Source organism: Neovison vison, chromosome 4 (assembly GCF_020171115.1).
Source record: "Neovison vison isolate M4711 chromosome 4, ASM_NN_V1, whole genome shotgun sequence".
NCBI lineage: Eukaryota > Metazoa > Chordata > Mammalia > Carnivora > Mustelidae > Neogale > Neogale vison.
Genome location: NC_058094.1, coordinates 81,274,510 through 81,286,597, shown reverse-complemented (window position 1 = coordinate 81,286,597; position 12,088 = coordinate 81,274,510). Strand labels below are relative to the sequence as shown.

At 36.0% G+C, this 12,088-nt stretch overlaps 1 pseudogene; it reads right to left on the bottom strand.

Annotated features, from left to right (window-relative positions):
• Window positions 1–312: 312 nt before the first annotated feature.
• On the bottom strand, window positions 313–1,529 carry LOC122905358 (annotated as a pseudogene).
• Between the last annotated feature and the right edge of the window lie 10,559 nt (window positions 1,530–12,088).

Here is a 12,088-nt window from a genome sequence, read left to right as displayed (position 1 = left end):
TTTTAGTACAAAGCAGTCCTCCTCAAAGGAGAAACTACCTGGAAAAGAGGTGGGCTGGTAGAGGGAATGACCACACAGGAAAAGTGAGACACCAAAGCCAAAACAATATGAAAGAAATTATAAAAGAGAGTGCTATGAAGCAGGAGGCAAGAAGGAGAGATTCTTCTTTTTATATACTTTGTATTTTATTTAAAATTAATAAAATGATAAATAGTTTTAGGTAAACAACCATTCAGTACATTTAACTGGATAATATAAAAATGTACACACTCACTAGCATGTAGGTCCTTAACCAATATTGAACACTTCAGTCTATTTAGAGTCTTTTGGAATTCCAAAATTTTTTTAAATCAGTTTTATTTTTTTCAAATTCTCTTTTGGCCCAAGATTTTATTGCAAATACATTATCACGCCATCTGTCAGCAGCTTCTTTGGTTACTTTATTTGCTTGGCCTATTTCCTCTATAACTTCCAGGTCACATTCTTTGTATTTTTCTACTTCTGCCTTTAGCTCTTCCCTTTGGTCTCAAAGTTGAAAAAATACTTTTGCTAGTATGGTTGGTTCATGTCAACTAATTTTAGCTTCTGCTTTTTGGTAGGTCTGCGTGCTTTTGGCTTCTCTCGTGTAACTGAGATTCCAGAACCTCCTACCTACCTTTCCTCACATGAAGAATTCTACTTGGAAAAGCCCAACAATCAGAGGTTCCAGTCCTCTCTCAGCCAACTACAGCAACATCAACTAAGCTTGGAAGGACTTCTGTTACTGACAGAGCAGTAATATCTTTCTTTGGGGGAAAAATCATCTCCATGTCTTTAATTGAAGTACTTTTTTTATCTCAAAAAATATTTTCATCATGCAGGCTCTCTTTTCATCTGCCCTCAAGTCCTTTTTCCTTTGACAGGATTTAACCTATCATGACATGGAAGTAAGAGTGCGGTGTTTCCCAAATAAAGCGATTAGCTCCTTATTAACCAGCAGCGGAAGCACAGAAGGGCAAGGGTTCCTGCCCTTTAGTGAGAAACCATTGGATATTCACAGAAATCATCTAATTAGCATAAAGTGAAGAATTGTTAAGTTACTTTTGAGGTTGTGAGCTATTCGGAAATGTGCACATATTACAATACATAAAACCACTTCTTTATCAAAGATCAAGAGAATCTTTAGGGATCTCGGGCATCCCATACACCTGCCCACCAGCTGGCTGACACCTTCTTTTCTGGGTCCTGATAAGGGGCTTCACTTTTGGTGGCCCTAATCTCAGAGCCTGGGGCACTGGTCCCAAAGTGCCTCGAGGTCGTTTTGAGGCTGCAATGCTCGGGTCTGGAAAGCTCAGCTTGTTTAACAGAACTTGCCCTGGAGGGTGTCCGGGAGACCTTGGGGTCAGAATGGAGGGAGTTAGCGGGTCCCCACGCTCCCCTCCCACAGCCCAGGGACACTGAAAAGGAAACGACACCAGGGTCCCATGAAATTTTCCTTTTTGGAGGAATTTGTTGGTTTGTGGTGAGAAAAAGAACTGCATTGGAATCATGTTCACCGTTGTTTCCCAAGCAAGTAGGGTCAGTGTTCTCTCCCAGGCTGGGTGGGCACCACCCTTCCGGCGCTGCTTGGGAACACCAAACCTATTGTGCTCTCACCTTTGCCTTTTTGGGAGCTGCTCCCTCTGCTTGGAAAGCTATACTCAAGGTACTGGCAGAATTACCTCCTACAGACCAAAGCTCAAAGTTAGCATGTTCGGAGAAGGCCTCTCTGCACCTCCCCCACAGACCTTTATTTTCCAAGAATAAAGCACCTGTTCTTACACCAGTCACACCTTTGTAATATTGCTGCTACTTGAGTTACCACTTTGCAGGTAGCTTTCTAATTGTTGACAACCTTACTCCATTATCAGCCAGATCCCTTTCCATTTGTTTGCACAATGTCTGGTATATATCAAACTCTTAAAATGTTTTCAGTGCTTAAAAAGTCAAGTATTATCTTAATTCTTTCCCCATGAAGTTATGGTAGAAAGAGAAGAAAATCATCACCTCTAAAGGATACTGTTAAAAACATAGAAATTGATTTTATACTAAAAGAAGGTTTTAAATAGTTCACATTCTTTTCTGTACTTTTTGGTGTTTCATTTGTTTTATGATTTTTTTTCCCAATTTATTTATTTTCAGAAAAACAGTATTCATTATTTTTTCACCACACCTAGTGCTCCATGCAAGCTGTGCCCTCTATAATACCCACCACCTGGTACCCCAACCTCCCACCCCCCCGCCACTTCAAACCCCTCAGACTGTTTTATGATTTTGAATGTTAAAGTGATATGAAGCAATTAGCCTAAAGAGATCAGAATTTTATATTGACAAAATGACAAAATAAGATTCAGTTTAATGAATATGTAACATCTACTGGATCTAAAACTCTAATCATTGGGGGTGGGGATAGAGACGGCTGTTGAATGTAAGGTGGCACTCTGGTTAAAATTAGATTTCAAGGGATTTTGAGATTATGATGAGTGGAATTTTTATCCTTCCAGTCAACAATTTAAAATTTCCAGCTGTTGTAGAATTGGAGGAAATGGCAACTTCTTCATCCCTCTGCTTCTTTTTCTTGAATTTGTCCCTTAGCCAATCTAGGCATAAAGCAAGTTCTTAGAGCCAGCTGTCCAGTAAGATGACATATCAGAATCTGTGTTTCAGTAATAATAGAAATATTTGTGTCTGAAGAAGCCGGGGGAGATTTATTGTGGATTTTGCTGTCTTTTATGGGTGCAAATGTTTCTGGTTTCACAGGTGTGATGTTTATTTAATTCTGAATAACTTCGATTTTGCAAAATGTGGTGTTGACTTATTGCACCAAGGGAAATAGAACAGAGGAAATGGAGACAAGTCTTCTCCTAGGGCTCCCAGGGTTCTTGGACTTAAAATTAGACTTGCTGGTGAGTTTTTTTTTTTTTCTTTCTTTCTTTCTTTTTTTTTTTTTTTTAATGTACCCTCTGAAAATAGAAGTGGTATTTTAAGTCTTTTCAAAAAATATGTACCCCATATATAAAGTCTATGAGATTCCTGCATAAATGATCTCAAAACATACTGTCTACATTCTACTGTTTAAAAAATTGTGTAATGTATTAAAGCATCACTTTGTGTACCATCTATGAATGTTCCCCTACCTATCAAAGTGGTATTTTTCTTTTCTTTTTTTTTTTTTTAAGATTTTATTTATTCATTTGGCAGAGAGAGAGATATCACAAGTAGTCAGAGAGGCAGGCAAAGAGAGAGGGGGAAGCAGACTCCCCACCAAGCAGAGAGCCCGACACGGGGCTCGATCCCAGGACCCCAAGATCATGACCTGAGCCAAAGGCAGAGGCCCAACCCACTGAGCACACCTCTTTTTCTTTTTAATTATGAAAAAAATAAATGTCTTCTCTAACGTCTCTAGTAACATGAAAGCATATGGAAAAAATATATATTATATATACTTTTTAACTTCTTTCTCCCCTCTCATTCCAGAGCTCCAGAAGCCACCTCTATTTTCGGTCAGGTGTATATCTTCCTAAAATCCTTATATGTGTATTAGTTTCCTAGGACTTCCATAACAAATACCATAGACAGGGGGAATTAAACAACAACTTATTGTCTTATAGTTACAGAGGCTAGATGTCCAAGATCAAACAGTTGGCAGGGCCAGTTTCTCTGGAAGCCTCACTCCTTGGCTTGCAGATGGCCACTTTCTTGCTTTGTCCTCATATAATCTTTTCTCTCCCGGGTCTCTCTGTATGTCCAAATTTCCTCTTATAAGAACACAAGTCAGATTGGATTAGGGCCCACATTAACAGGCTCATTTTACCTTAATTGCCTCTTAAAAAGCTCAATCTCTAAACACAGTCACATTCTGATGTATGGCAGTTAAGATTTCCACATTTGAATTTTTTTTTGGGGGGGGAAGCAATTCAGTCCATAACCCTACATATGGATGCAGTATCTATTTCTAGCTTAGGAAGGAGTACAGTACGTATATTTTCTTGTGATTTTTCACTTAACAATATAACAAGATCATTCCATGTTGATAGTTGTTCTCTTCATAGACTACAAATTTCCCTGGTATAGGTAATCCATAACATTTAACTATCACATTGTCAGTGGATATTTAGCTTGCTCCCAGTTAGTTGCTATCATATACACTTCAGTATTGGATATCTTTGTAAAGGCATCTTTTTTTTTTTTTCATATAGGTGATTGGTTCTTTACAGATAGATTGATAGGATTGGAAATTATGGGTCAAAGTGTAGACAAGTTATACGTTTTAAAATATTTGGGGCACCTAGGTGGCTCAGTGGGTTAAGCCTCTGCCTTCAGCTCAGGTCATGATCTCAGGGTCCTGGGGTTGAGCCCCACATCATGCGCTCTGCTCAGCAGGGAGCCTGCTTCCCCCTCTCTCTCTGCCTGCCTCTCTGCCTACTTGCGATCTCTGTCAAATAAATAAATAAAATCTTTTAAAAAAATAAAATAAAATATTGCAAATCGTGGTCCCAAGAGGTTCAATTTATATTCACAAGAAGAGAACTTGAGAGTGACTGTCAACCTTAACACTCACCAACTTTGAATATTTTCAATATATTTTTAAAATTTTATATATATGATGGACAAACTTACTGTTTTAATATGAATTTCTTTTATAACTGAAAAAGTTGAACATCTTTTAATAGGTTTCATATGTAATTTTGTAATCTTGTGAAATGTCCTTTTATTTTTTTAATTTTTTTTAAAAGATTTTATTTATTTATTTGACAGACAGAGATCACAGGTAGGCAGAGGAGGCAGGCAGAGAGAGGAGGAAGCAGGCTCCCTGCTGAGCATAGAGCCTGATGCGGGGCTCCCTCCCAGAACCCTGGAATCATGAACTGAGCCGAGGGCAGAGGCTTTAACCCACTGAGCCACCCAGGCACCCCGAAATGTCCTTTTATATCAGATGTCCATTTTTCTATTGGGTCGTTGGTCTTTTTCTCATTTATAATGGTTCTTCATATGTGATGACTATCCTTCATTTGTTAATAGATTTTAAAATACTTCTTTCAGATATGACTAGTGTTTTATTTTGTTTGTGTTTATTTTATTTTATTTTGACCTAAAGGGGTTTTACATTTTTATGTGATCAAATATGTACATATTTTCCTTTTAAAAGTTTGTATATTTTTTCTGAATGCCATTTCTTTTAATACGCAATGGCCCTTTTCCTATATTTCCTTTGGTATGAATTAATTAAATGTATGTATGTATTTATTTATTTAATCACAGAAGTCCTTGTTTTAAACTATACAGAAGCACTTAGTGAAATATAAAGGTCTATTTTACTTTTCCATCTCTTACCTATACACCCACCTCTACTTCCCCTACCTGGACAACCAGCATTTATTGCTTAGTACTTACCATCCTAGCTTCTTCACTATGAACTTATATATATCTGTATCTCTCATTAATAAAAATGTAAGTAAGATCAAGATTTATGTCTGCTTATTTCACTTACTTTTTCCATGCAGCAGTGTGTCTCCAAAACTTTAAATGTCAGGACAAATAAGTCTACCTTATTCTTTTTGGTGTCTTGGAAACTTTAAATATCAGTACAAATAAAGGTACCTTACACTTTTGTAGCTGAATGTGTTACAATATACTTAATTTAACTACTTCTACAGTGATAAACATGCAGTCCTTTTCAAATTGTTTTGCCATTATCACAATTTCAGAAAGTAGAGTGTCAGTTTTGGTTATTAATGTTTAGATTTTAGTCTAGCTGTTATTTATGTTTTCAGAAAATATGAGATAAAACTGCTGCTATATATATATATATATATATATATATACATACACATACATATATATATATATATATAATTTATTTATTTATTTGACAGAGAGAAAACACAAGCAAGGCAGAGTGGCAGGCAGAGGGAGAGGGAGAAGCATACTCCCCTCTAAACAGAGAGCGTAACATGGGGCTCAATTCCAGGAACCCGGGATCATTACCTGAGCCAAAGGTAGACGCTTTATGGACTGAGCCACCCAGGCACCCCTGCTAGTCAGCCATCTTTTCTTTATCCATTTGAAATGCTACTTCATTATGTTTAAAACAATATTATGCCTAATTCTGCTTCTTGAATCACTTTTATCATTTTCCTATTTCTATTCCAAGACAACACAGTTTTAATTATTGAATAATTATAAAATGTTTTGTTGTCCGCTACAGCAAGTTAATCTATATTACAATTTCCCCCCCATGAGTATTTAAGTAGTTATTTCCACTTGATTTCCTTAACGAGCTAGAAATAGCTTGTCAAAATATGCATTTTTTGGAGGCTCTGATTTAGATTGATTGATTCGGCAAATATTGACTTTTTTTTTAAAAGATATTATTTATTTGTCAGAGAAAGAGAGTACACACAAGCAGACAGAGAGAGAGAGAGGAGGAAGCAGGCTCCCTGCCAAGCAAGGAGCCCGATTCGGGACTCAATCCCAGGACCCCAGGATCATGACCTGAGCTGAAGGCAGCGGCTTAACCAACTGAACCACCCAGCAGCTTAACCAACTGAGCCACCCAGGCGTCCCAGCAAGTATTGACTTTTTTAAAGTATTGAAACTCTTAGAGTAACAATGGTTATGTCTTTATTTTTTGTGGTTTTCTATTCTGTTCTTCAATAAAGTTTTTTTTTTTATAATGGAATTGCATTTTTTTAAAATACATTCCTAGGTGCACTATTATTTTTGTAAGTGGGATTCTTTCTTACTACATTTTATGATTGGTTATTGCAGTTATATAGGAACATTATTGTTTTCTTTGGTTGTTTATCTTGCATCTCATTAAGAACTAACCCTGTCCTTAAGGGTTTACAAATTTAATGCCAATAAAAAACAATAGTTAAATTAGAACATAAGGATAATTAAAGGCACAATTATGTGTTTTATTTAATTAATTTATTTTTTAAAAAGATTTTATTTATTTGACAGACAGAGATCACAAATAGGCAGAGAGGCAGGCAGAGGGAGAGGAGAAAGCAGGCCCCCCTCTGAGCGGAGAGCCTGATATGGGGCTCCATCCCAGAACCCTGGATCTTGACCTGAGCTGAAGGCAGAGGCTTAACCTACTGAGCCACTCAGGCGCCCCCAGTTGGGTGTTTTAATATGTAAATTACTTTCAGAGCTCTGAAAGTTTCAAGCAAGTTTATCATGGTCATACAAGGCTTGTTGGAGGCGCAACTTGACCCAGTCCTTCAAGAAGATGCATCTGGGGGACCCTGGGTGGCTTAGTGGGTTAAGCCTCTGCCTTTGGCTCAGGTCATGATCTCAGGGTCCTGGGATGGAGCCCTGCATTGGGCTTTCTGCTCGTTGGGGAGCCTACCCCATCCTGTCCCCTGCCTGCCTCTCTGCCTACCTGTGATCTCTGTCAACTAAATAAATAAAATATTAAAAAAAAATCCAGCTGTCTAATCAATGGGTTATAGTGAATAATGGCAAAGAGATGAGACTGAATATGATACATACTTAAAAAATGATTAGCGTTTCTTGACAGATCAGAGGATGAAGTCTAAAACCAAACAATGAACCAAAAGAAAAGGTGGGGGCTATTATGGAAGCTCCTCAAAGCTCCTCAAAGTGAGTATTTAGGATTTAACTCAATAAATAAAGGGAATCAGTTTGGGGTCAGAGAAGGGACATTCAGGACATAGGAGTTGTATAATTTTTTTGGCATTCTGGATGGAATTTCGAATCAAGGTAGCCCAGTAAAAGACCATTTCAGTAATGTAATATCAGAGAGAAAAGGGCCTAAAACAATGCGGTTAATAAGTCATTTCCAAAGAAGACACAAATAGGATTTAAAAAGGCTGAATAAGAAAGAAAAGCACAATATTTACAAATTTTTATCTTAGTAGAATGGAATAACAGTGATATGATTACCAGAAGTGGGTGGGAAGCTATTCTAATGAAAGACAAACAAATTGTGTATTAGAATATGTTTAACTAAATTTTGAAATAGAAAAGCATGTTTGGTATGAAACAGAATCTTGGTTATTAGTGCACTGAGATAATTCTACAGCATAGCACACTTCTGTTCTTCGAGCAACTCACCATTTCCCAATCTATTTTTGGTTCATGATGTAGTAAGACTTAATCTTTCTGGGGTAACTTTTTTGATGTGGTTAAAGGTGTTCTGTTTTTGCTTTTGTTTTAGTCAAAAGTTATGAAACCAGTGAGAAATGATTAATTGGAATGGGTTTACAGAAAATATGACTTTCTAAAAAGTACAGCTCTGTTCACTTTGAGCCCTTTATAAAGGGTATTTTGATGTTCCATAAAGGGTAAAGACATTAGATTTCTTTTAAGCTTAAAGGTCACATGTATGGGAGATAGGAGGGAAAATGAACAATGCTTTCAAGAACACTGCAAAGGAATTATTTCTGTTGATGTGTAGTACAGAACCATAGAAAGTCACAAAATGTAATTTATGACATTTCTACATATAATAATTTGTTTATATAATCAATAAACAATTATTGACTATTAAATATTACAAGCAATAGGAACATTTAAGTTTCATAAAAATATGCCCAGGAAATCTCAAAAGTAAGTGGGAAATATTTGGTTAACAAAAATAAATTTCTGGAATTTCAGAGTGCAGCACACACCAGAAAATAGCATTTCAAGGATACAGAGATTTCTAGTAGGAACTCAATTTATTTGATAGTTAATTCTAATTACCTATTGACAAAAATAGTTTAAAAATATAGAAAGGTTTGATTGAAAGCTGCCATCGGGTTTTTGGACTTTTTGTTTTATGTGCAGTTCTACCAGTTTTAACACATATAGATTCATGTAGCCACTACCACAAGCAATATATAGACTAATTCTATCACTAGAAGAGTCCCTCATGCTGCCCCTTTGTCATCATTTCCTTCCTAGACCACTAATCATTGGCAACAATTTATCTTTCCTCTGTCACTATGGTTTTGTGTTTTTGAGAATATGCATGTTACAGTATACAGTATAGTTACAGTATGTAACTTTGGAGACTTGCTTCTTTCACACAGCATAATGGCTTTAAGATTCATCCAGGTTGTTGTGTATAGTCATAGTTCATTCCTTTTCATTGCTGCAGTGTTGTTTCATTGTATTTAGACCTCCTTGTTTATCTATCCTCCACGAAGGACATTTGGATTGTTTTCAGGTTTGGGCTGTTATGGAAAGAACAGCTATAAACATTTATTTGAAGGTATTCATGTGAGTATAATTTCTTAAAGATTGTATTTATTTATTTTATATTAGAGACAGAGAGAGAGATAGAGTGCGGGGGAGGGGAAGAAGCAGAAGGAGAGAGAAAATCTCAAGCAGACTCGGTGCTGAGTGTAAGCCACACAGGTGGCTTTGATCATGACATGAGCCAAAAGCAAGAGTCAGTCCGGTAACCAACTGAGGCACACAGGGCCCCTTTGTGAATATAAATTTTGATTACTACAAGGCAAATACCCTAGGAATGGGATTACTGGGTCGTATGGTAAAATGTAGGTTTAACTTATTAGGAAATTGCCATATTATTTTTTATAGTGGCTTGTGAGATTTTGCATTACCACCCAGCGATGTAGGAGAGTTTCCGTTGTTTCCCATCCTTTTAGCTTTTTCTATGGGCACTCATTTTAGCTATTTTAATGGTGTGAATTTTACTGTGGCTCTAATTCTCATTTCGCTCAAAGTTAATAATGTTGAACATCTTTTCTGCAGGCTTATTTTTCATCTTTATATTCCCTTTGGTGAAGTGTACATGTAAGTTTTGGTCTGTTTTTAAATTTGGTTGTTTTCTTAATGTAGAGATAAGTTTTTTTTTTTTTTTTTTTTTGTATAGTATGAACACAAGTTGTTTGTACAAGCCAATATTTTCTCCTGGTGCATAAATTGCCTTTTCAATCTCTTAACAATGTCCTCAGTTCAAATGATTTTAATCTCTTAACAATGTCTTCAGTTCAAAACTTTAATATTATTTAATCAATAGAACTTTTATTTTATGGACTGTACTTTTAATATCATGTGTACTCTAGGTCAGAAAGATTTTCTCCATTTTTTTTTGGTAAAACTTTATATTTTATGTTTTATATAAACATTGTCTATAGTCCTTTTTGAGCTGATTTATCTATAAGCTGTGACATTTAGTTAAGTTTTACATTTTTTTCCCCAGGAATTGGTTCATGTATCTAAGTTGTTGAATTTATGTGTGTGGACTTATCAAAACATTCTCTCCTCCTCCCAGTAGGGTCTGTGGAGTCCCTCTCACTTCTCGCCTACCTCTCTCCCACCTCCCCTTCCACCCCCTCCTAACTCTCCTCCCATCTCTCTTCCAACCCCCCTCACACTCTGGTGTCCCCTTCCACACCCTTTCACCTCCTCTCCCCCACCTTTTTATTCTTGATATTGATACTTGTGTCTTTCCTTTTTTTTTTTTTTTGTCTTATTTGAGATTTACCAAATTTATGTTTGTTTCAAAGAACTAGTTCTTGGTTTCATTTATTATCTTGTTTTGGTTTTCCATTTTGTTGGTTTCTGCTCTCTTTAAAAAAAAAAAAAAAAAACTTCCTCTTTCTGTTTCTTTGCTTCTTTTCCCTACTATCATAATGTGGAAATATAGACTATTGGTCTGAGACTTTCTTTTTCTAGTTCAAGCACTTAATGCTCTAACTCTCCCTCTAAGCATTACTTAACTCTATCCCATAAATGTTTATGTGCTATACTTTTATGTTTGTTCAGTCCAAAATGTTTACTAATATCCTTTGTGATCTTTGACCCACAAATTATTCAGAAGTGTGCTAATTTATAAGTGTTTGGAGATTTTTTCTGTTATCTTGCTATTGATTTGTAGTTTAACTCCCATTATTGTCAAATAACATTCTTTGTATAATTTTAGCTGTTTTAAATTTGTTAGAGTTTGTTTAAAAGGTAAGATGCAGTCTAATTCGGTTGAATGTTTCATGTGTACCTGGAAAGAACATATTTTTCCAGTTAGGTGTAGTGTTCTATACATACCAGTTACATTCAGATGACTGATTTTCCAGTCCTTTTTTTAATCCATTCTGCATCCATTTTCTCTCTAATTGTTCTATTACCAAGAGAGTGTTAAAGTTTACAACTATAATTGTGAATTTCTCTATTTCTTTCAGTTCTATTTTTCTCATTGTGGTAAAATATGCATAAGGTTTATCATTTTTAGATGTACAATTTAGTGGCATTAAGTACTTTGACATTGTTGTGCAAATATCTCCACTATCTATTTCCAAAACTTTTTCATCATCCCAAATGGAAATTCTAAACTTTAAACAATAACTTCCCATTCTTTCCTCTCCCTAACCCTTGTAACCTCTATTCTACTTTCTGTCTCCATGATTTTCCCATTATAGGTACCTCCTAGAAGAAAAATCACAAAATATATGTCTTCGTCTTTGTTTTGGGTGCCTTGAGCTTAGACCAGGGCACAGTGGAAGAAAAATGGGATGCTCGTTACTGGTTTGCAGTAGAAGGATCAGGGTGGATGTGCTTATTCTGTATAATCTAGAACTACAAACTTTTGCTTTCCATGTGATTGTTTTACCCCAGCTTGTTTAGAAAACCATATGATGGAAAAGGTTTTCAAGAGAACATTTATAGATTAAAAACTAAATTTGTTCTTAAAACACTTTTATCTATATAAGTGATGTGTTAATAATTAATTAACATAGTTAAATCTAAAAGTTTCCTTTAATCAAAGTGTCTTGTCTCAGGTTTCTTTTTTCCCCCTTTCCTGGAGGTTACTGTTCTAAACAGCCCCCCCCCATGCTGTGTCTTAGAGGTCTGGCCATATTTATTATCCCTATCGAGGGATTCATTGTATTTTATGGTTTTTATTTACCTCAGTTAATTGGGCCATCCTCCTGTTCACATACCTAGATTTTTAAAATAAAGAACATATTTGCTTAGAAAGGACATTAGCATCTGTGCTATAAATGATCCTCGCAGCCTCATGTAGTCTGGTCTTCTGAGTTTTCATGGTGTTTTCTGAAATTCTTAATTTGATTGCTAAAAGCTCACATTTTTT